This window comes from Podarcis gaigeae, assembly GCF_964106915.1.
Source record: "Podarcis gaigeae genome assembly, chromosome: 3".
Taxonomy (NCBI): Eukaryota; Metazoa; Chordata; class Lepidosauria; order Squamata; family Lacertidae; genus Podarcis; species Podarcis gaigeae.
The window spans coordinates 74,609,356-74,631,053 of record NC_139680.1 but is presented as its reverse complement, the minus strand read 5'-3'; the positions used below and the strand labels follow the sequence as shown (position 1 = coordinate 74,631,053).

General features: G+C 42.9%; 1 protein-coding gene across 1 annotated transcript in view; it reads right to left on the bottom strand.

The window, feature by feature from the left end:
* Positions 1 to 8,712, bottom strand: part of SPRTN (SprT-like N-terminal domain) — a 221,408-nt gene extending 212,696 nt beyond the window's left edge. The window contains exon 1 of the mRNA XM_083732528.1: positions 8,625 to 8,712. The gene's annotated coding sequence lies outside the window, so the exon portion shown is untranslated. The remainder of the gene's footprint in view (positions 1 to 8,624) is intronic.
* Positions 8,713 to 21,698: the final 12,986 nt, after the last annotated feature.

The window sequence follows — 21,698 nt, the reverse complement described above, 5'->3', positions numbered from 1 at the left end:
CAGAGTTAACTTCCTTTGGTGAGAGGGAACTAGAAACAAATAGTGCTTTTGTAATACTTGTTTTATTTACAAGCATACAAGGATACCACAATGGAGAAAGACTCAGCGCTGCTGCAAAATCCTGCTTCAGATCTCTAAGGAGAGAAATTGCACCCCAACAATGCATGACCAGCAGCTCACTCTGTTTGGAGTCAGGAAGGAGGACAGCAGACTACTTTTCTTAGTTAGCTGGAGGAATATCCTTCTCTTTAAGCTCTGGTGGGCATTAAATTCCAAAGACTGGAAAGACACCCCCCAACTATCAAGGAATATTATTACGTTAAAACCCAACTACCCACCAACTAATATTTTAGACAAACTATAAGAAGAGGTCCATTCACAGTAATTATAGTGGTACCTCGGGTTACAGACGCTTCAGGTTACAGACTCTGCTAACCCAGAAATAATACCTCGGGTTAAGAACTTTGCTTTAGGATGAGAACAGAAATTGTGCTCCGGCAGCACAGCGGCAGCAGGAGGCCCCATTAGCTAAAGTGGTGCTTCAGGTTAAGAACAGTTTCAGGTTAAGAACGGACCTCCGGAACGAATTAAGTTCTTAACCTGAGGTACCACTGTACCGTGGATGGTTGAACTGGCAACAACAGAGATAACAGAATTCTAATACTGTAAAGCAAGAAAGCTTTTTTCTGTATGGTCTGTATCACACAGGAACATAGGATGCTGCCATATACTGAGTGAGACCATTCTCCATCTAGCTTGGTATTGTCAACACTGACTGGCAGAGTTTCCAACATGGGTCTTTCCCATTCCTACCTGTAGATGCTAGCAACTGAACCTGGGATGTTCCATGTTAAAGCAGTTGTTCTACCACTTTCCTGCCCCCCCAATCAGTTTGTAAAGGGATTAAGGCCCAATCATATAACTGCCTCAGCCCATAACAGTCAGTTCTCATTTTAAAAAAGCATGCTGATTTTTAGCTGTGCTGTGATACAGATTCTGTGCACAGCAGGTTTTGCCTTAATCCATAACGGCCACTTTGGAGCAGTTGGTTTTAAGTACAAAACCCCCATCACTTTGCTGGTTGGCAGTCACATTAACCTGTTAGCCCATGGCTGTGTACCTAAGAGTCAGCACGGGACACCAAAACGTGATCCCTGAACAAAGGGGTCCTGAAATTAATAATAATAATAATAATAATAATAATAATAATAATAATAATAATAAATACCCTGCCCTCCCCAGCCAAGGCCGGGCTCAGAGCGGCTTACAAGCAATAATAAAAACAAGTTGAATGATTACAACTTAAAAACAAAATTAAAATACAACATTAAAATATTGAAACATTAAAATATTAAAATGTAGCCTCATTGCAGGAGGAGAAGGAAAAGAAAAGAGATGGAGGGAATCAAATTGGCTCCAAGCCAAAGGCCAGGCGGAACAACTCTGTCTTACAGGCCCTGCGGAAAGAAATCAGATCCTGCAGGGCCCTGGTCTCATGAGGCAGAGCGTTCCACCAGGCCGGAGCCAGAGTTGAAAAGGCCCTGGCTCTGGTTGAAGCTAATCTAACTTCTTTAGGGCCTGGGACCACTAGGGCGTTGTTATTTATGGACCTTGAGGCTCTCCGTGGGGCATACCAGGAGAGGCGGTCCCGTAGGTACGAGGGTCCTAGGCCATGAAGGGCTTTAAAGGTCAAAAGCAGCACCTTAAATCTGACTCTGTACTCCACTGGGAGCCAGTGCAGCTTGAAAAGCACTGGGTGAATATGCTCCCATGGCAGAGACCCCGTGAGGAGCCTCGCTGCAGCTTTCTGCACCCGCTGGAGTTTCTGGGACAGCTTCAAGGGCAGCCCCGCGTATAGCAAATTACAGTAGTCAAGCCTGGAGATGACCGTCGCATGGATCACTGTGGCCAGTGATTAATTTCTTAATAATTAATTCGCATTAATTAAACCAATACAATAGTACAAAACTAAATGTATTCCTAGATGGAATGTTTTCATGGGTTTGACATGCTAGGTCAGTGAGCCTAACGCCTGCAAGCTGTATGAGGACTGTTCCAAAACCCCAAGCTGATTGTATCAAGCCCAAAACAGTACACTGAAGGCTGGCGGTATATTAACATGTGTGCTGGAGTTAGAGATATACCATAGCACCCGATTTGTATGAAGAAGGTCCTCCGTTCAGTCTTTCCCACTTGGCACCAGGTGACCTCCCTCTGCCTGAGACCCTGAAGAGTTGTTGCCAGTCAGAATGGGCAATTCCAGACTTAATCTGGACAAATTGTCTGATCTGGTACAATGCACCTTCCTATATGAATTAACTTGAAAACATGCTCTCCCCTTGGGCAGCCAAGAAGGACCCAGTGAGATTTTTTAGTGTACTCATTAAATCTTCAGAATTGGTGTGCTTTTACTTAATGTTCAGAGAATGCCTGCCCTAGTTCCCTCCCATCTTCACCCCTTCCCTCCCCCACACACAATGCTGTATGCTGAAGTCATTGCAAAGCAGAGCTTCCCACTGCCTGATACCAGCAAACACATTGCACTGTTTCAGAGAACTACCCTATTGAAAAAGAATGCCCAAATTCAGCAAATGGGTGGGGGGATGGAGAGGGAAAAGGCCAGATGAGCCCATAGACAGAATAAAATCCCCATCACTTCTCCTGCCCTTTTCTGTTGAAATACACTTAGGAAACCTTGCCCATGTTTTAGTTATTTCTCAGAGCACAACACTGTTGATGAATATATGCAGCAAAGGTCTCTACTTCTCCCTGTATATGTGTGTTACAGTTGCTTTTAACAGACTGCTGATTCCCAATAATGTTAAAATCCAGGAAACAATAAAATACATAGAAAAAAAACACACACAAAATTACATTGCAAGAACATGAATGCACCCTCATAGGGTGAGATTTCTATTTATGATACTCTGGAGAGCTTTTTAAGAACTCCTAAGAGCTGGGAGCTTGTTAGCTCTAACAGTTATGGTATCCCATCCTTAAAATACATGAATAAAATGTAAATGTAATAAACAAAATTTTCATCATTGGTTGAGAGGCTTATAAGAAGACTGTTCTGTAAGTCAGGCAACAACTGAAAAGCATCTTCTCATTGTTATTTATTAAATTTCTATACCACCTTTCATCCAAGAATCATAGGGTGGTTTTCAATATAAAAACACAGAAATACATAACATAATAACAAACAAAGCAAACAAACAAACCCCAAAGGCTGTAGATTGTTTAATTAACCAAAGGCCTCGGAGAAGATCTGATAAAGCAACATATAATCACTTGCTTTGAGTAGCAAAGTGCCTTTGCAAACCCCGTAGCCACCAGCTTGTTTGCAATCTGAAATAGCTTTAACTACAGTAGTATTCAGAGGAGCCAGGACTCTGCCTCCCAGAAAATGCATTGTGTAAAGGTTTTTGTTTTTTTGCAAGGAAAAAAAATGTAATCTTTAACCATAAGTAAACTATGTAATGTGAACAGCTTGAAAACATTTTTTGAATTCCTGTTGCCCCTCAGAAGTGATAGGGGAGAGGGAAAAATGTGGGGAGCTGGATCCAACGGTCCCATCATACCAGATTGCTACATGTCACAGTAATGTAATCACAGTTCTACACACCCCCAACAGCAATGTCGACAGCAAAACAATATCACTGTACAGTAAATGAGAGATAATGTAGTAGCATTGACAGGCACTCCCACAGCATCCATAGCAACACAACTGGCACCCACTATTCACAGTGTGCCTGCCAAAGACACCCTTACTACCATATCATGCATTCACAGAAGGAACCAATCATGAATGGCAATGGCAGATTAACCTCATGGCATCTCCTCACCCCAACACACACGCTATGGACAATCTGGTGGTCACAGAGGAACCACAGCAGCCACACTAGTTCATAATGTTGGGTCCCCAATACTGGCATATATTCAGGTTCCACCAGCACAAATGCATTTAGGAATAATCCTATCTTTATCCGGCAGGCATATCCTGAGGACAGGATTTCACTCTTAGCAAACAAGTAACTGCAATTATTGGATACACCGCTGTTTAGCTAAAATTCAGATTAGATGGTCTTGAACATTATTTTAACCACTTGTACAAACAATCCCGCAAACTGATCAAGAGGATGGAATAGGGAAGAATGGGGTTTCTCCACTCTTTTATTGATAGTCCTGTTGGACTTTGCCACCTAGCGGCAAGCACAGGGAACTTATTTCCTTTTTAGAGAATCAACCTTCTTCATCTGCATAAGCCCACCTCATCTCTGCAATTATTTTGGCACTTTGTGGGAGAATTCCCTGCTGTTCTGGCAGCTCTACAGTGGTTGCAGCTGTTGCAGACGACTCAAGATGGCTATAGTAAAATGCCATGCTGTGGTGACGAGTGTCCCTCTACCCTAAAATATATCAGACCCACAGACCCATACATCTTTCCATAAGAGAGAAAATATGTATTGCTATGTGTTTGAATACATTGCTTTGTTATATCACTTGCTTATTCTTTGAAGCACAGAGGTGAGAAACCTTAAAGGACTGTAAATGTCTTGACCTGTTGCCACTTGCTTGGAACTTGAGAATGATGATGATGATGATTAACTAAATTTGTATACCAAGCCCTCATCCAAGGATCACAGGGTGATTCACAATGTAAAACTACAAAATGAAAACACAAAATACATAATAGAAACAAGAACGAAAAGGAAAACAAACCAATAACCCCCTCCCACAAACACATTAAAAAGGATATAGAATGTTAATCAGCCCAAGGCCTGGTTAAAGAGAAACTATTTCACCTGGTGCCACTGCAGAAAAGGTCCGTTCTCATGTTGACACTCTCCAGACTTATGGAGGAGGCATATGAAGAAGGGCCTAAGCTTATGATTGCAGAGCTGGTTCAAATGCGGAGAGATGGTCCTTGAGGTATTACAGTCATGAGCTGTTCAAGGCTTTAAAGGCCAAAACCAGCATTGGGCCCGGAAACTAATTGGCTGACTGTGCTACTGGGCTAGGATTGGTGACATACGCTCAAACCGTCTTGCCCCAATGAACAACCTGGCTGCCAAATTCTGCACCAAGTAAACACACACTCTAGATTCCCCCCAACTGGACAGAGAGTTGGGAGGGAGGGAAAGAGAGAATTTTCTTCCCCTCCCCAACCTGCAAGTCTGCCCTGATGCTGTACCCAGGTGGGCACAGCAGGGTGAGAGCCACTCCACCTTGCTCACTCACCCAGGTCTCAGTAATATAAGCCAGATCAGCCTCCTCATCCATAATTAGATCGTGGGTAATGGAGGTCCTACTCACAGCCAACCTGGTATTCAGCAACAATAGCCACAGACCCAGGGACTGGCTGATAGGACAACTGGAATTCCCCAGATTGGAGGAGGGGCCAGCACACGGCACCACCATTAAATGCCTGTGCCATCTGCCCCTTATCCAGCCTGCCCCACCCCCACCACACCTCCTCTTGCCCAGAACCACTGCAAATGGGCACATCCTAAAATTTATAAACAAAGAAAAACGCTACATTTCAAAAGGCACAAGCAGTTTAAAACAATTTGAAACAATCTTGAGCAGCAGGATTTTTTACCTTCTCATAAGACTGTGCAAAATGTAAACATTATCTAGCAGATTCAGTGTTTCTGTTGTCACCCCACAATGCCTGCTGATAAAAGCTTGAGTATTAAACTCCCACCTCTTACTCCATGTTGCAATTCTGTGGATGCGGTGGTCTTATCTTGCCAGCAAACCAACTGAATGGTCACTACTGACAACATACTTGGATTCTCTCTTGTGCTAAGACAACTCAAGGAAAACACACAAGTCATTTGCATCCATGTTAAACCAGAAGAAAGCCAGAGTCTACATGTTTGTGCAGGAATGAGACTCTTAAAAATATACCCTTTGTTCAGACACAGGACATGTCTGAACTAATTAATTTGTATAAACAATTACAGTATCCATTCTGTTTAGCAAATGGAAGATGAAAACTACATAGGTTGGCAGCTTCTGTTATGATCTCTGCATGTTCTCTGTGGCATTCTCACATTCAGTTTTGTATGATCCTTGCTAGGACATTTTATACAATAGTTGATATATTGATCAACAGAAAAAAACATTTTTTAAAAAACAACAGGTAAGATGATATTTATTGGGCCAACTAAAGTACACTACTTGAAAGGAATTTGTAGAATTAACAAAACAAATTGATGCTGTTCTTCATCTTCACCTGGGATGTATTGCCTTTTCCAACTTACCTGTTATGTCATCCGTTTTTTGTTTCCATAGATGCATCATGAGCAAGAGTACCATAAAATAATTACATGTAAAAAATATGGAGCATTCTTTTTTCTCTGTTAGGCTTCGCTCCAGGATTTCACCGGACAACCATTTGTTCAGCATTAATGAAAAAGTGGCCCTAGGGATGTACAGCTGCACCCATTTCATTTCAACACCCTTTAAGTTACTGATTTCAAAATGGTCAACAAGTATTTCTCTTACTGACTATGCTAAAACTGTTGCCTGCCTGATGCTTGTTTGGGTGTAATTTGCTTTCTGTTTCAAAGTGAAGCTGTTACATACTGTACTTCTTTTTCCTTTCCATCTGTTTCACTTCATGAACCTCTCTGCTTTGTAGCTATTCTTTTTATCACCTATGGGGAACCCGCCCCCCCCCCCAGTATACAATTTATGCTAGATTCATTATGATGAATTATTTTTCCTTTATATGCCAGAAAGTTCCACTGGACTTCTAAAGTGTTTTTTTAAACTCCCTCATGGATATTAACTTTGTGTGTCAGCCTTTCCATTACTAATGCTTTCTAAAAAGTTTGGAAGCATTCAATGAGTTTAATGAGACCTCCTATTTCCAACTTCTTGCAGTTTTCATTCTTGCAGTTCCTCTTCTTAATGCCTATGGACACCACTTGATGCAGTTTCTCCAATTAGATTCTGAAAGGAAACCAACAGTAGACTCCTATGAACATTTACACAGAAGAAATTCCTACTGCATTCAGTGGGATTACTGAATTATAAATTAAGTGTGTATTCTTGATCCTCTTAAGCATAGGAAAAAAGCACTGATAAAGAGCATTGCATAACTGACTTTTTGTATTATTGTATTTATTATCAGCCGCCGTATTTTTTAAAACTACTTTCTTTTGTATGATTTTGTATTGACTATGTCCAGAGAAAGAATTTTGGGCCTGATAAACTAATGCCATGGGAGGGGGGGTGGCATAACATGAAATTAGAGAGTTTAGTCATAGTAAAGTTTTTTCCATAATTGTATTTGCACGCTGGAAAGGGCTCAAACTTTTGAATTTCTGCCTTCCATACAGCTGTTAAAGGTACCCTGTTTTCCCTCAATGTGAACCCTGAACAAAAGCCCCAGCATCCTGTACCTGGTCCAGTCTACTCTGCCACCCTAGTATTTGATCATATCATTCCTAACTCATTCTGCAAAATGAGTTGATCACATCTTAGGTGTGACTATAGTACAATTCTATGAATGCTGAGTCAGTCAGAGGTAAACCCCAGTAGCACATGTCTTGATGGCAACAGGTTGCTTTTCCATTGAAAGCAATGGAATGGGACCTACAGCATTAGCTACCCATGTGTACTTAGATATGAGCAGGGCCCATGTTGCACCATTTACTGCTCCATGTAACATGGGATCAGCCCATGGATTTGTAATTTCCACATAGTGGCAGCTGCATGTATAGAGAGGGCTTTGGTTTCATTGCATTTAGTGAGACATGCTCTCTTGATTAGGACTTCAGTCACCATAATTATGTCTAACTTAAGTCCATTGATTTCAGTGGTACATAACTAGGGTTGACTTTCTGATACAATGTTTTTGAGTCTGGCAATTGATTCTATCCTGTTAAATCTTTTGCTTTTGCAAAGCTAGCTGATCTGAAATGTAGTTCTTTACAAACCCTAGAAAGCGTGCAAAATAGACACCACTGTTATTTAAAAATGTGTATAAATCAGAGAGGGACATTTTTATACTGCAGGAGGTTTGGGTGTGTTCCAGTGAGGCAGCAAAAAATAAAAAACCAAAAGGACTTTGGAATTCAAAGTCCCTCTGATTATCATCAAAAAATTTACTCTGATTACCATAAAAAAAATTCCCAGCTGCAGACTCCACCTTGCTTCATGCCATGCCCCAAATAAAACCTCTCCTTATCATTTCTTCCAACATTCATTCCAACCAGGCCAGTTCTATTTCAAAGTTGAAAGCTAGTTCCTGTAGGGAAGCCTGGCTAGTTTGCAATCCAAGACAGTTAAGAGTTATATGCCTGATTTAGCATGTTTTTACTTGAAGAGGAGAACTTGTGAGCGAGTTCTATACATACCCTTGCACTGTATCACACACTGAAGAATCTATCTTTTCTCTCCCCCCCACCCTTTCCCCCCCAACATGTTTAACCCCTGTCCTTTCATATATTCTATTACTGATTTTTATTCTGACAGCACACATTAGTCTCTGAAGCATTACCAGCCAAGTGAAGAGATGGTACTGACCACATTCACACCATACATTTAAAGATTTTTCTTACTCTTGTCCCTTCTGTCTGCTTCAGTAACCTGCATAGTGATGTCTAGGCCAGTGTTTCCCAACCTTTTTTGGGCAAAGGCACACTTGTTTCATGAAAAAAATCTCGAGGCACACCACCATTAGAAAATGTTTAAAAAATTAACTCTGTGCCTATATTGACTATATATAAAGTAACTCTCTTTAATAGGCATCAAATAAACACAAAGAAAGTACCGGTATTTTATAATTACTTTATTATGAAATAGTAAGTACCGTATTTTTAGGACGCTCCGTCCCATAGGACGCACCTACTTTTTTTTTGGGGGGGGGGGAAATAAAGGAAAAAAATTTTTCCTTTATTTCCCCCCCCAAAACCAGGTCGGGGAACAGTGGGATGGCGGTGCTGCGCCTCCCCGCTGTCCCCCGAGCTTGTGGGGCTGGCCCATGTCTGCCTGGTGCGAGGGGCGCTCTGCTTCAGGGCGCCCCGCGCATCGGGCGGCAGGCTACAGTCCGCAGCATGGGGAACCCTCTGTTTCAGGGCGCCCCACGCGCCCCCACGGGTGCGCAAGGCTTGCCAACACCAGCGCGGAGCACGGGGCGTCCTCCGAAGGGCGCCTCGTGCTCTGCGCCGCCCGCAAGCCTTGCGCTCCTGGGGGGAGATCCCCCGGTGCGCAAGGCTGGCCAACACCAGCGCGGAGCACGGGGCGTCCTCCGAAGGAACGCCGCCATCCCGCTGTCCCCCGACTTGGTTAGAAGGCTGGCGGGGGGGGGGGGAGAAGCCTGCTTTTCCCGTCGCCAGCCCCGCAAACTCGGGCGACAGCGGGAGAGGCGTAGCGCACCCTTCCCGCTGTCCCCCGACTTGGCTAGAAGGCTGGCGGGGGGAGAAGCCTGCTCCTCCCCGTCGCCAGCCCCGCAAACTCGGGAGACAGCGGGAGAGGCGTAGCGCGCCCACCCGCTGTCTCCCGACATGGTTTGGAGGCTGGCGGAGGGCTTCCTCCTCCCCCAGCCCCGCAAGCTCCCAGAGCTCTGGGTCCCGTTCTGGGGGAGGGGGAAGCTCGGGCTTCCCCCGCCCCAGCCCCGCGTCTCCAGCCGGGAGACGGTCGCGCTTTAGCCCCGTGCGTGCTCTCCCAGCTGGAGAGGTGACGCGCGCCTATGGAGGCTCCTGCCATAGGCGCGCGTTACCTCTCCAGCGGGGAGAGGGTCGCGGGGGGCTGCTTTAGCCCCGTGCGTGCTCTCCCAGCTGGAGAGGTGACGCGCGCCTATGGAGGCTCCTGCCATAGGCGCGCGTCACCTCTCCAGCGGGGAGAGGGTCGCGGGGGGCTGCTTTAGCCCCGTGCGTGCTCTCCCAGCTGGAGAGGTGACGCGCGCCTATGGAGGCTCCTGCCATAAGCGCGTGTCACCTCTCCAGCGGGGAGAGGGTCGCGGGGGGCTGCTTTAGCCCCGTGCGTGCTAAAGCAGCCCCCCGCGACCCTCTCCCCGCTGGAGAGGTGACGCGCGCCTATGGCAGGAGCCTCCATAGGCGCGCGTCACCTCTCCAGCTGGGAGAGCAGGCACGGGGCTAAAGCAGCCCGACTCGCCCGCCTCCCTCCCACGGCACACCCGGCAACTTCTCGCGGCACACTAGTGTGCCGCGGAACACCGGTTGGGAAACACTGGTCTAGGCCAAACCCCCACATCTCATCTAGAGCTTTGTTGTTGCCTGCCACCCTGATCTCTGAGTTGTATGAGATTCCAGGGGTTAGAGGCGCCTACCCAAAGTTCAATTTCCTTGGAGTGATGGTGGGACAGTGGAGATTGTGGTGTTCTAGAGTCATAGAACTGTAGATTTGGAAGGGATAAGCCATTCCCTGTTTGTGGAAAACTTTGATTGGTGTGGTTGGTTTATGCGTCTCTCTCACTACAGACTTCCATGAGAAATTTTAAAACATTCCTGTTTACCCAAGCATTTGATGTTTTTTGTTGCATCAAGAGGAAGGGTGAGATTATAATTTAAATAAATAGATAATAATGAAGCTTAAATAAAACAATTTGGCTCAAAGTAGAACAATCCAGAAGGAATGTCAGTAACCAAATAATGTTAAAAGAACGGTGCCATTTCTTCAGCAAATGTGGCTGAATAGCATAATAACTGATAGAACATAATAACATAGAACATACATTTAACTGGAAAATCAACCGTGCAAGATCTAAAGGGGGAAGAACACACACACTACAACGGATACAGAAAGAAAGCTAAGGAGCTGGGAAAGATGAGCAGCAACTTAGGCCAAGAAATCCACAAAATCAGATGAAATGTTTCTGTTTCTAAGAACCAATTTCTTTTGGCTTTTCATCTTGTGCATTGCATGCACACAATTGTTTTGGTATACTTTCTAGTCAAAGGATACTTTATCACTGTTTTATTACATTTTTATTATCCTATCCCTTCTAGCTTAAGGCAGCATGTGAGACTCCCCTCCATCCCTTTTAGTTCTCAAAACAACCCAGTAACGTAGGTCAGGCTGAGAGATCACTATCTCAACCCCACAGTCAGGGCTGATCCAAGTCAAGGACAAGATGACGGCCCCCTTCTATTCCATGTAAAGAACCCAAATGGGCTGGCACTTGAATCTTACTTCAAAAATGACAATGGGACACCATCCTCTTCTGCACCAGAAGATAAGAGGCTAGATGAATGTTAGAATGATGTCGGATAGAAATTAAGTGGTTTCCAGATGTAATGCTTTAAGAGAATATGGGGGGGGAAAAGGTTTAGAAATAGGTTAAAATTCATTGATAAGGATTTGCTGAACTAACAATTTGAATTGGAATACAAAAAAAGGAGGTACGAGGAGGTCTGGGAAATAAGTTAATGGAAAATAAGTAATGGAAACTTTATGTGTTTTTAATTATTTTTATTTTTGTATTTTTGTTATTTTTTTATTGTATTACTATTGAAAACCTTAATAAATATTCTTTTAAAAAAAACAGAAGACAAGAGGCTAGGTTAGGGGGCACAGGGCAGGCCTTTGTACTCCAAACCTTACTACCACTCACTAATTGGCTGCCCCAGTGGTGTGCAGGGCCAGCACACCCATGAGGTAGACTGAAACAGCTGCCTTGGGTGGCGGAAACCCATGGGGTGGCATCCTTATCCCTGCCACTGCTGTGTGAACCTGATAAGCAAGGCAGGGGTGGTACCTTCTCGTTTCACCTCAGGTGGTGGAATGGGATGGGCTGACCTTGGTGGCGTGCATCACATGAGCAGAGCAATGCATACTGGGAAACAAGACCTCCGACCACATGACATAAGCTGTGTATGAGCATGGAAATGTCAGAAAGCTGAATCTCCTTGTATTCATTTATCACCAATGTTGTTGCACACCTTCCTGCTAGCAACCCCACTTAGGGTTTTTCCCCAGCTGAAACTCGCTGAGACTCAGTTCCGGCACCTCTCAGGTGGGCACCATTGCCATTCTAAGAGACTGAGGGAGGTGTTGATAGTGAATTCCAGCAACCCCTTTTTCTAGAAAAATAGCACTGATCCTACTGAAGATAACGCCATATCCCCAACATGAGAAGTGAATTCTCACAAGTTCAAATGTAGAAGTACAAAACCCAGGGGTTTGTTCAAAATTGCATTCAATCTCTCAAGACACAAAATGATGTTGAAGCAGACTGTCAAGATGAGATTAGGCAAGGCCAGCACGCTATTGAAAATCTACAAGCCATCTGTCTTGGCTACTGTATGCCAAAAAGGAACACTTCATAGAACTTGCCCAGTTTGCAATTCTGCACAACATCTTGACTTTCCCCAGATGCACACAGTAGCACAGCTGTGACATGTTGCTAGAAAGAAGAATGGGCAATTCTAAATGAGATCAGGACATGATGTTGACTTTACTATGCCCAGGGGAGAAGTCTGAACTTCCCCACAGTATGGCATTTTAAACTGATATCATTAATTTCATTTGGATCTCATTCCCAAACGTGAAATCAGTCAGTTTCTTTCTCCATCTAGCATCCCAAGCAATCCAGGCAATTTATTCATCAGCCTATTGTAATGATAGGACATGCTTTTGTCATTATCAATTTGTTTTGTCATCATGGTTTCTCTCAAGGCCAAAAGTAGATATGAGCATGGGAGACTTGGCCTATCCACACTAAGCTTTTTTTCAAGTGGTATTGTCACTTATTCCCTCCTCACAATGCACATGGCGCTCACCTCCTCTTGTGTTGATACTGCTACTTCTGACTATTTATTATGGGATTTCTCAGATTAGTTTTATGCTGTTTTGAGTTTGCTGCTACTCATCTCATGCGCATCAGCTGCACAGTGTCAAAACTGGCATTGATGGGAATGGCTTCATTCCCACACAACTGATTTCCTAACTTTCCTCCCCTACTTCATCTTTAGCCTTACAGTGGATCTTTGAAAAGGAAGTTTTATCCTCTATTTTATTCCCAGAGACCAAACAGTCACATTAATGATAGCCATATCCTTAGCGGGGGATAATACTACTTCACAATGTGCATCTGCACAGCTCTAAGAGTTTTCAATAATGTTGCTATTTGTGTGGCTTCCTTGAAAGATGCAGCATGCAGGGAAGAGAACTGACAGCATAATAAACAGTGGGAAATGGAGAATGAGTGATGGGAGGCGATATGCGGAATGGTACTTGTGGAGGTGACACCAAAAGCCTTTGATAGCCGGCTGCCTCTGCCTTTACTACCTGTGCACACATACTCCCCCCCCCAACAACTCGTGACAATTTCAGTTCTGTTATGGGCACTCAGTTCTATGAGTTCACATTATGCACCTTGGTTAGGGACAGCGCCTCAAAAAAGAAAAATGCATTCCCATAAATCTCAAACCCAAAAAATAAAACTTACTTTTGATGGTCAGCTAAAGCTTATTAAGTGACTAACCTGCCCATTAAATTACACTGATTAAAGCTTAAAATTTTTAATTAAAAATAATAATAAAGGTTCACATTTACAAAATAGCAGACAGCAATACTACATTCACCTCCCCAAGCTGTTTCCCTACTCTTTATCTTGAAAAGGTTACATGAGTGCACTTGTGCCTAAGAATCACTTAACCTCTCAATTTTTTGTTTAATGGCAGCCAGCTTGTCCCTTGCTAATGCCCCCTACACTAACCAATATATACCCATGATGTTCACACAAACACATTCAACAAAGGCAGCACATCTGGTAGCTGAGGAAGAATGGCATTTTCTAGCAACAACATATTGCCAAAGAAATGTGGCGTGCCTGCAACTGACGCTCCATTTACAAGGAAGGGTCACTGATTAAAAACAGCTGTATATTTATTGAGCAATAACCTGATCACCTACTGTGATACTACAGATATATGGAAAATATTTTTTTCATTTCTTTATTACTCAGCATTTGCCAAGGCTTCAGCTTTATAATCATGCTCTTTGGATGCTCTCCAAGAATAGGTTTTCTAGCCTGTGCCTTATAAACCAGGTAAATAAAAATGTTAAGATCAAAAATTAGCATTGTTAACTTCAAGCTTCAAAATACCTATAGGAAAAAATGTACTAGTTACTAAATAGCTTAACATTGGGAAGAATAAAAAATAGAGCCTTCAAGAACATTGTCTGAGAGAGGAAGTGGATTAAGTGGATTAAAGCTCCCTTTAAAAAAAAAACTTTTAAAGTTTGGGAAACAATGAGGAAATGCACTTGGATTAGTGAATAACGGGAAAATGCGCAAACACCCCACAAGCAAAACAGGATGACTGCTCACTGTCATATAATTGCCATGTAAACAAATCAGACCAAATCCTCGATAAAGACTAGACATAGTCTAACCAGTGCTTTTTTTCTGGGGATATGCATACCCTTAAACATTTTGTAAATCTAAGTTTGGCCTCATTGAGGGGCAGTATTTCAATACAAGTAGGAAAATGTGAGTGTGCCCCTAAACATTTTTTTAGACAAAAAGCACTGGTCTAACCACTGCATAAACTTTGTGCAAGCAAATCAGGGTGAATGTTTAATAAGCAGGTCCTGTGGATGGGATCTTTAACCAGTTTCTTTTAGCCAGAAAAACAAGTGAAGATCTAGGGAGATAAATGGAAAAACTGAAAATATGTTTTCTAAAGACCCTCTCAAACTGCCACAGAGCTCAAGAAAAGGCACTTATCACCTTGGATAAGATTCAAAATTAAGGGGCAAGACATTTGCCTAGGAAAACAAAAATATAATTCAAGGAAATAAACGTATCAAACACTTCTGAACTTGGAATGGAACACAGCAGAGTTTGACGCAGTTAGGTAGTAGACCTAAGCAGTGAATGTTCCAGGTGTGCTATTATTACACCATTGGGATCACTGAAAGAGAAGCAAGGCTACATTTTGTGACTTCTTTCAACTTACTTAGTGCCGGGTGGAAAGAAATAGGCGATGCGATAGGACGTGTGTTAGAATCACAAGTTTCAGGAGCAGGGGCATAGGAGACCTAGTAACTGCATAAGAAAGCATACTTTCATTAAGTTTGAGACGCAGCAGTAGAGCATATACTTTACATGCACAAGGTCCCTAGTTTAAAATCCAGCCTCTCTAATTAAATGAAATCTCAGTTAGCAGGGCTGAGAAACATATTTCCTGACACTCTAAGCCCACTTACCTGAGAATAACCCCCACAAGTCAATAGACTTACTCAGTGCTTTTTTTCTAGAAAAATAGGTGCTGGTACTCACCATGAAGTTGTTACAGTAAGTGTCACACTTTTTAACAGCAACAAAAAGAGATGCCAGTACTGTGCACCCTCGAGGCCCCCCTGAAAAAAAGCATTGTACTTACTTCTCAGTCAGCATAGTAAGAATTGCACTGTATGGGTAAGAAAGCTTTGTGTGTTCAACCAGAAACCTGGTGTAGTGTAGTCAGAAATAGCTGTATTTGTATGCATGTGGCCCATAGGATGACTCATGGAACTGCAGCTGACAACTATCACAGTATTCTGGACATGAAGGGCTTTCTGTTCCAGCTGATTCTTGCTTGGCTAACAAGATAGTAGTGGTTGGTAAGGCAATGCTGCATACTGAATCGCCCATCACCACTGTTTCTATGGCATCCAGGAAGGGGTCAGTCTGTTGTAAATGCAAAGAAAGAAATGCCAAATTGGCTCCACTGGTGCTTTTGCCCTGCACCAACCTCACCACCACCTTGCCCCTCCTGGTGCCACTGAGCAAAGTTTAAAAGACACAAAATATGCAGCACAGAGAAGCGTGGGAATAAAAGGCTGTTAGAGTTTAGTTTGATTACAGTGCTTCCCTGTTTATACCCTGCTTTCAGTAAACAGACCACACCATTAGTAAGTTTAAATGGTTTTACTTACAAACTCTAAAGATCATATTCATGTGATATTCCATACAGCAGCAAGAAGAACATGTGCAGAAAATTCTTGGGTTACAAAATACAAAAAAGTACTTCTGAGCATGCAGTCTGGGCTTGAAGTGGGCAAGCCCAAATATGTGATCTGGTTGGCTTCACATGGTGGAAGAGAGTAAACAAAGAAGCTTGTCTTCCTTCTTCAACAGAGGTGAGGCGGCATGAGCTAACTGAGTCTAGCAATAGAGTTCTATGGTCTTTCATGCATTAACTAGGCCTAAGCTTGCTGGTTATATTTGACTGCAATTTCCCACACAAACCACATTCTCTTAGTCTTCTCCACCCCACCTATGAAATGGTAATGATAATTGTGGACTGTATTATAGGTCCACTGAGATAACACGTATGAAGTATTTTTAGCACTTAAGAAAAGCATTAAATAAACACTAAACCAAAGCTTATAAGAAAAGAGGCATTCAAAACAAGCCTGAAACTGACCTGCTATAAGTTTTAATTCTGAAGACGAGGTATAACTGACAGCAGCTAAAAAGCCCAACTGCACTATTGAATATTGTTACTAATTAGCTCTCCAACATTTGCAGATGTTCAGATTAATTCAAATACTGTCTCTCCTTGAAACCTAATGACACCTCATTTGTTGTAAACACAATCCTCACATTCAGATTAGGCTCCATCTTCAATAGCTAGAGCCCTCCACTCAAAGCCTCTTCAGTGGACATAAAATTTAAATATAAATGAAAACTATCATATTAGCAGTTACTGGGGCCAACTTGCCATGTGTTTTGTATAGCTAAAAAATGAGTAAATGGTATTTCAAATGCTACCAGGGTAGGGTGGGGAAAGGGGCAATGGGAACTAAGGAGCCAACTGCTGTATTCTTGGGGCCACTCTTTTCTCCCATCAGTGGTCTAAAAGCTCTAAATGTATTTTGCTGCACAAACTGAATGGTCAAGTTTCATAATAAAGGTAACACCATCTAGTTTTAAGGCCTTTACAGTCATGGAACTCAGGCATATTATTATACACAAATCCCAAAGAGAAATACAATAATAAATGTGGGATAAAGCTAACCATCTAAAAACTTTCCTTTCCCCCTATATGAAATGATGAAAAAACTATTCACTATATGTTGATTAAAAGTTGCTGCAGCACCAAAATTCCAACAGAACAGTTTGGGGGCTGGATTTGGCCCCTGGGCCAACAATTGGCCACCCCTGACATATTCTCCCAAAAAGTTATGCTAATATATCCATTATCACTATGAACAACTGATTACAGTGGAAATGGTTTGAATTTTCATTTATTGCCTTCACACAATTCCTTCTGCCCAGCCTGTTTGTTTAGGTTTAGACTAAGCATGGAAGCCAGTAAATACTGGAGGATTGACAGCATGCTAAAAGCTAAACAGATGCTCTAGGGTAAAATTTGGCTCAGAATGGGGAACATACAGACGTAAGGGAAAGAAAAAATAGACCTTCCAGAAGGGTATCCCCAAAAGCCACAATAAAAAAAGATACTCTCCCTTCCTTCCCATAAAATAAAGCAATAGATGACGTTTACAATGTTGATAAGAACATGCAGTCTGTCAAGGTTGAAATTTAGCCAGCAACTTGCACCCTCTTACCCTAATGTGGATTAGCTGATGTCCTGTGTAAAGGTCAACAGAACCTTTTCCCTAACCCTGAGTTACACAACAGTGTGTCATGGCGAAGACATTACTTCATAATAACTTTCTTTGTGTCGTTGGGTTTTTATGCTACAGCTGTGTATTCCTATCAACCCAATCTTTTGCTTTATAAAGAATCAAAGGACACGTTACACGAGGCTCCACGGGGGGGGGGGGGTATCCATAAATATTCTACGTGGAAAATGGCTACCAGCCAAAATTCACATCTTGCCAGACATTAGGTCTAATCACTGTAATGTGTTTAGGATTGGGGGGAGGGGGCATGAATGGCAGGGGCGAGTGTAGCCAAATAATTTACTTAAGATAGAGGGTATTTCAAGCCAAGGGATGTGTGTGGAAGGGGTATTATTGCAAATGAATCACTGGTAATAGTTTTTTAAAAAACACACTAGATTTTTTTGAGGAAAGAGTAAGTCCAAGTTTGGGGTGGGTGGGGGAAATACAGGCTGTCATTTTGATACCACAATGTTGTGTGGACACTGAGAAAAAATGCATGCACGAGCAGCATGGCTCCTACAACAAATACCCATCTGGAAGCACCCACATTTCTTTTGAAGGAATGGGTTTCCAATAAGGCTACACTTTTGCACTTTTAAAAATAAATAGGCAAAGTGAATACAAACTGCATCAGCTATATTTCTAATATAGATTAATTTGGTTTTATTCTGAGCTTTGCATGGAAACCAAGCCTTATGAAGAGTGGTTGAAGGAGCTGAGTATGTTTAGCCTGGAAAAGGGGAGACTGAGAGGAGATATGATAGCCATCTTCAAATATCTCAAGGGCTGTCACACGAAAGGTGGAGCAAGATTGTTTTTTCCAGCTCTGCAGGCTAGGACCCAAACCAGTGGCTTCAAGTTACAAGAAAGGAGGTTCTGACTAAAAATCAAGAACTTTTTGACCGTAAGAGCCATTTGAGAGTGGAACGGTCTTCCTTGGGAGGTGGTGGACTCTCTGTCCTTGGAAGTTTTAAAGCAAAGGTTGAGTAGTCGTCTGTCATGGATGCTTTATCTGAGATTTGATTACCTTTGGGGTCCCTTCCAACCTCTACAATTCCATGATTCTGTGAGGGAGGGACGCCCTCCCACTTCCCATTAATGACCCATACTTAAGTAATTTTGAGCCTGGCCTGGCTATTCCAGCAACTGAATCCATGCTGGGTCGAGGAATTAGTAGGAACTCGCACAGAGCCTACTTTCTCCTTGCCAAACTCATAATAATATGAATAGTAGTTGTAGTAATAATACCGTCCCAATATTGGGGTAGAGAATCTGAGATGGAGCAGCAACAATAGCCTCAAGCTACCCAGAGTTCAGAGCTGAAATCACATCTGAAACTGCTATTTCCCAGCTTATACGCTTATTACCCATGTGATACAATTGTTCTTTGCATGTTTATGAACACATGTAGCAATAGGCCATAGGTTTCTATGTGTGGGGGTTTTATTTTATTTTTAACTCAGGTCAGGAGTTTTACATTGAGACACTGCCTCCTGTTTGAAATGGCACAGTAAAGTGTTATGGGTTTGCCATCTCATTGTCTGTTTGTGAGAAACAGGACTGAATCTTCTCAGTCACTTGTGTACACAGAGCACTAACCATAGTAATCTCTACAGTTGCCACAAAAGGTAAAGTTCCAGAGCCAAACCTAACCCTATCTCAGCTGAGATAGCAAGGAAAGTAGGGATGGGAGCACTTGAAGCAGGGAGGAAGCAAAGGGGATGGCCAATTCCTTCTAGATCAGGGGTCAGCAAGCTAAGGCCCATGGGCCAGAAGCGGCCTGCGGAGGTCGTTTGACCGGCCCATGAGCCACCCCCGAACCGAGCTGCCTGCACTAAACCAGCGCAGTGTGGTACGGGGACTCGCCTCTGAGGTGCCGAAGTCACAGAGGGATCTCCGCAGGACCAATCCGCCCAGGCAAGATAAACCTTGCCAACCCCTGTTCTAGGTCCACTGATTCTTCTCTGCAATTGCCCCACTGAGGCCATTTCCCCCAGCGTGGAAGCATTTGCTGGAGCATCAGCTGATGTAAGCAACTTACCCCACCCACCCACATTAGCATTACAAGTAATCTTCTTCTGTTTCCCTCATAATATAATAGCACTCACACACATGAAAGTTTTATGAGAATTCCTGAGTGCCTTTCAGAAGCAGCAGTATGGTGCCACCCTCAGGATGGTCAGAGATATGGAGTAAGCTTTCTCTTAAAAAAATAGCTTGTTCCCGAGGAATACTAGTAAATATGGGGTTTGCTGGCGGTATGGAACTAAACTGTATTACTGGCAAATACATTCACAAACTATCTCCCTGCTCCCAGTGAACACACTTCTATTCAATAATGCATTTGTTCCAAGCTCCAGTGGTGCTGTTACATCTTTTTAGACTCTGGACTGGGGAAAGTCCTTTTTAGATGGTAAGTTGTGGTAATACTTGCTTCAAAACAGGTAAGTCAGTCCTGCTGCATTTGGGGTCCCTCCTGCTCATTCTGCAGGCCCTGGAAATCTGGGTCAAAAGTTCTTCCCTGACAGCACCACTGATAGGCCTAACTTTTGCTGCATCCACCTCTTTACAACTTACAGCAGAGCAGGCCTCAAATGCTGATCTTAAGGCTTTGGTAGGCATATTTGGGTATAGGTGGTCCTTCACATAGCTGGTCCCAAAGAAGTTAGGGCGATAAATCTAAAACTGGCATGAAAGTACAGTACATAGCAATAAAAAGTAGCAACAGTGTTGGCAAGAAGTTGCAATGACCATTACAGTGTTAGCTGGAGGCAGGGCTTATCCACACTGTCTCTTCCCACTGCATTCCCCTGGGGAAAACCACACTTTAGAACTCAGCAGGAACAAATGGCAATTCAGGTTTTTCCTGGATTGGCATTTGCTCTGATGTATTGCTATTTGCTAAAGAGAGGTTTTTACCTTGTAAAGGAGTGGGGGCAAGGGGGAAACTTATCAGACCCATGCCTAAAAAGCATAGGTCAAGCAGAAAACCTCTGGGACACAAACAGAAGTGTGAATGAGCCCTCAGTAACAAGGAAGCTTGTGTGGAGGCAAAATCAGGAAACAAAGCAGTGGTGAACAGAGCAAGAATGAGTGGTTTCAGACTGGATTTGGAGGCCAGAGCTTTGGTCTGATCCAGCAGGGCTCTTTTTACGCTCTTCATGACACCTTTAAATAATACTGATCTGTCTAGTTTACTTCTCAGAAAATATCCATCCAGCCCAACGTTCTGTCCCCAGTAACCTATTGCAATATGTGATTGCAATATCACTCTCCTTTATACATTCCCCAAAAACTGGTATTCTGAGACATACTACCTCTGATACTGGAAGGAACATATCGACTTCAGTGGTACACACTACTGATAGCCTCATTCTCCATTAGCTTAATTCCCTTTTCAAGACATACAAGTCAATAGTCATCACATCATGTAGTGGCAAACTCCACAGTTTGATCATTAAACAAATAAATGCCCCCTTTTACTTGATTTTACACTTTGCATATTTTTATTGTGTTTTTAAGAAGGCTTGGGGTTCTTGTGGCGAAAAGGCAGGAAACAGATTGCTAAACAACCAACCAACCAAGAAACAGAAAACAGTAATTAAGAGAAACCCCCACAAGTTCAGGACTTCAAAGGACTAACAGCAAATTTGTTCTTAAAAACACACATTCAACTCAACCAAGTCTTGCAGCACCTAATGTAGGTTAATAAAGTTATTTTAACATGCAGCATAATAAAGTTGAGGAGTTCTTGGTTTTCCAAGGGTTAACCGTGTTAGGATATTTCCGTTCCACCTTAAAAGGGAGCAGGCTTTGTGAGTCACAGAGTCTGCGTATTTCCTGTTCACAGGATGTTTCTGTTTTGATAGAGCTGTTGTTTCTCTGTGTGTGCCTGAACACGCAAAGCAGGCAGTCATGTTTTTTCCTTTGTTCTGACCAACGCTTAATAAACTTCTAAATAATGCTCTCCTGTGTGCATCTTTCGCTGTGCGAATTCTGCTGATAGAGCGTGCATCAGCTCTGGAATGTGGCAAGCTATTTCTGGAGCTCGTGTCGCTAATTGCTGATACTGTATCTACGGGAGATTGATGGATCGT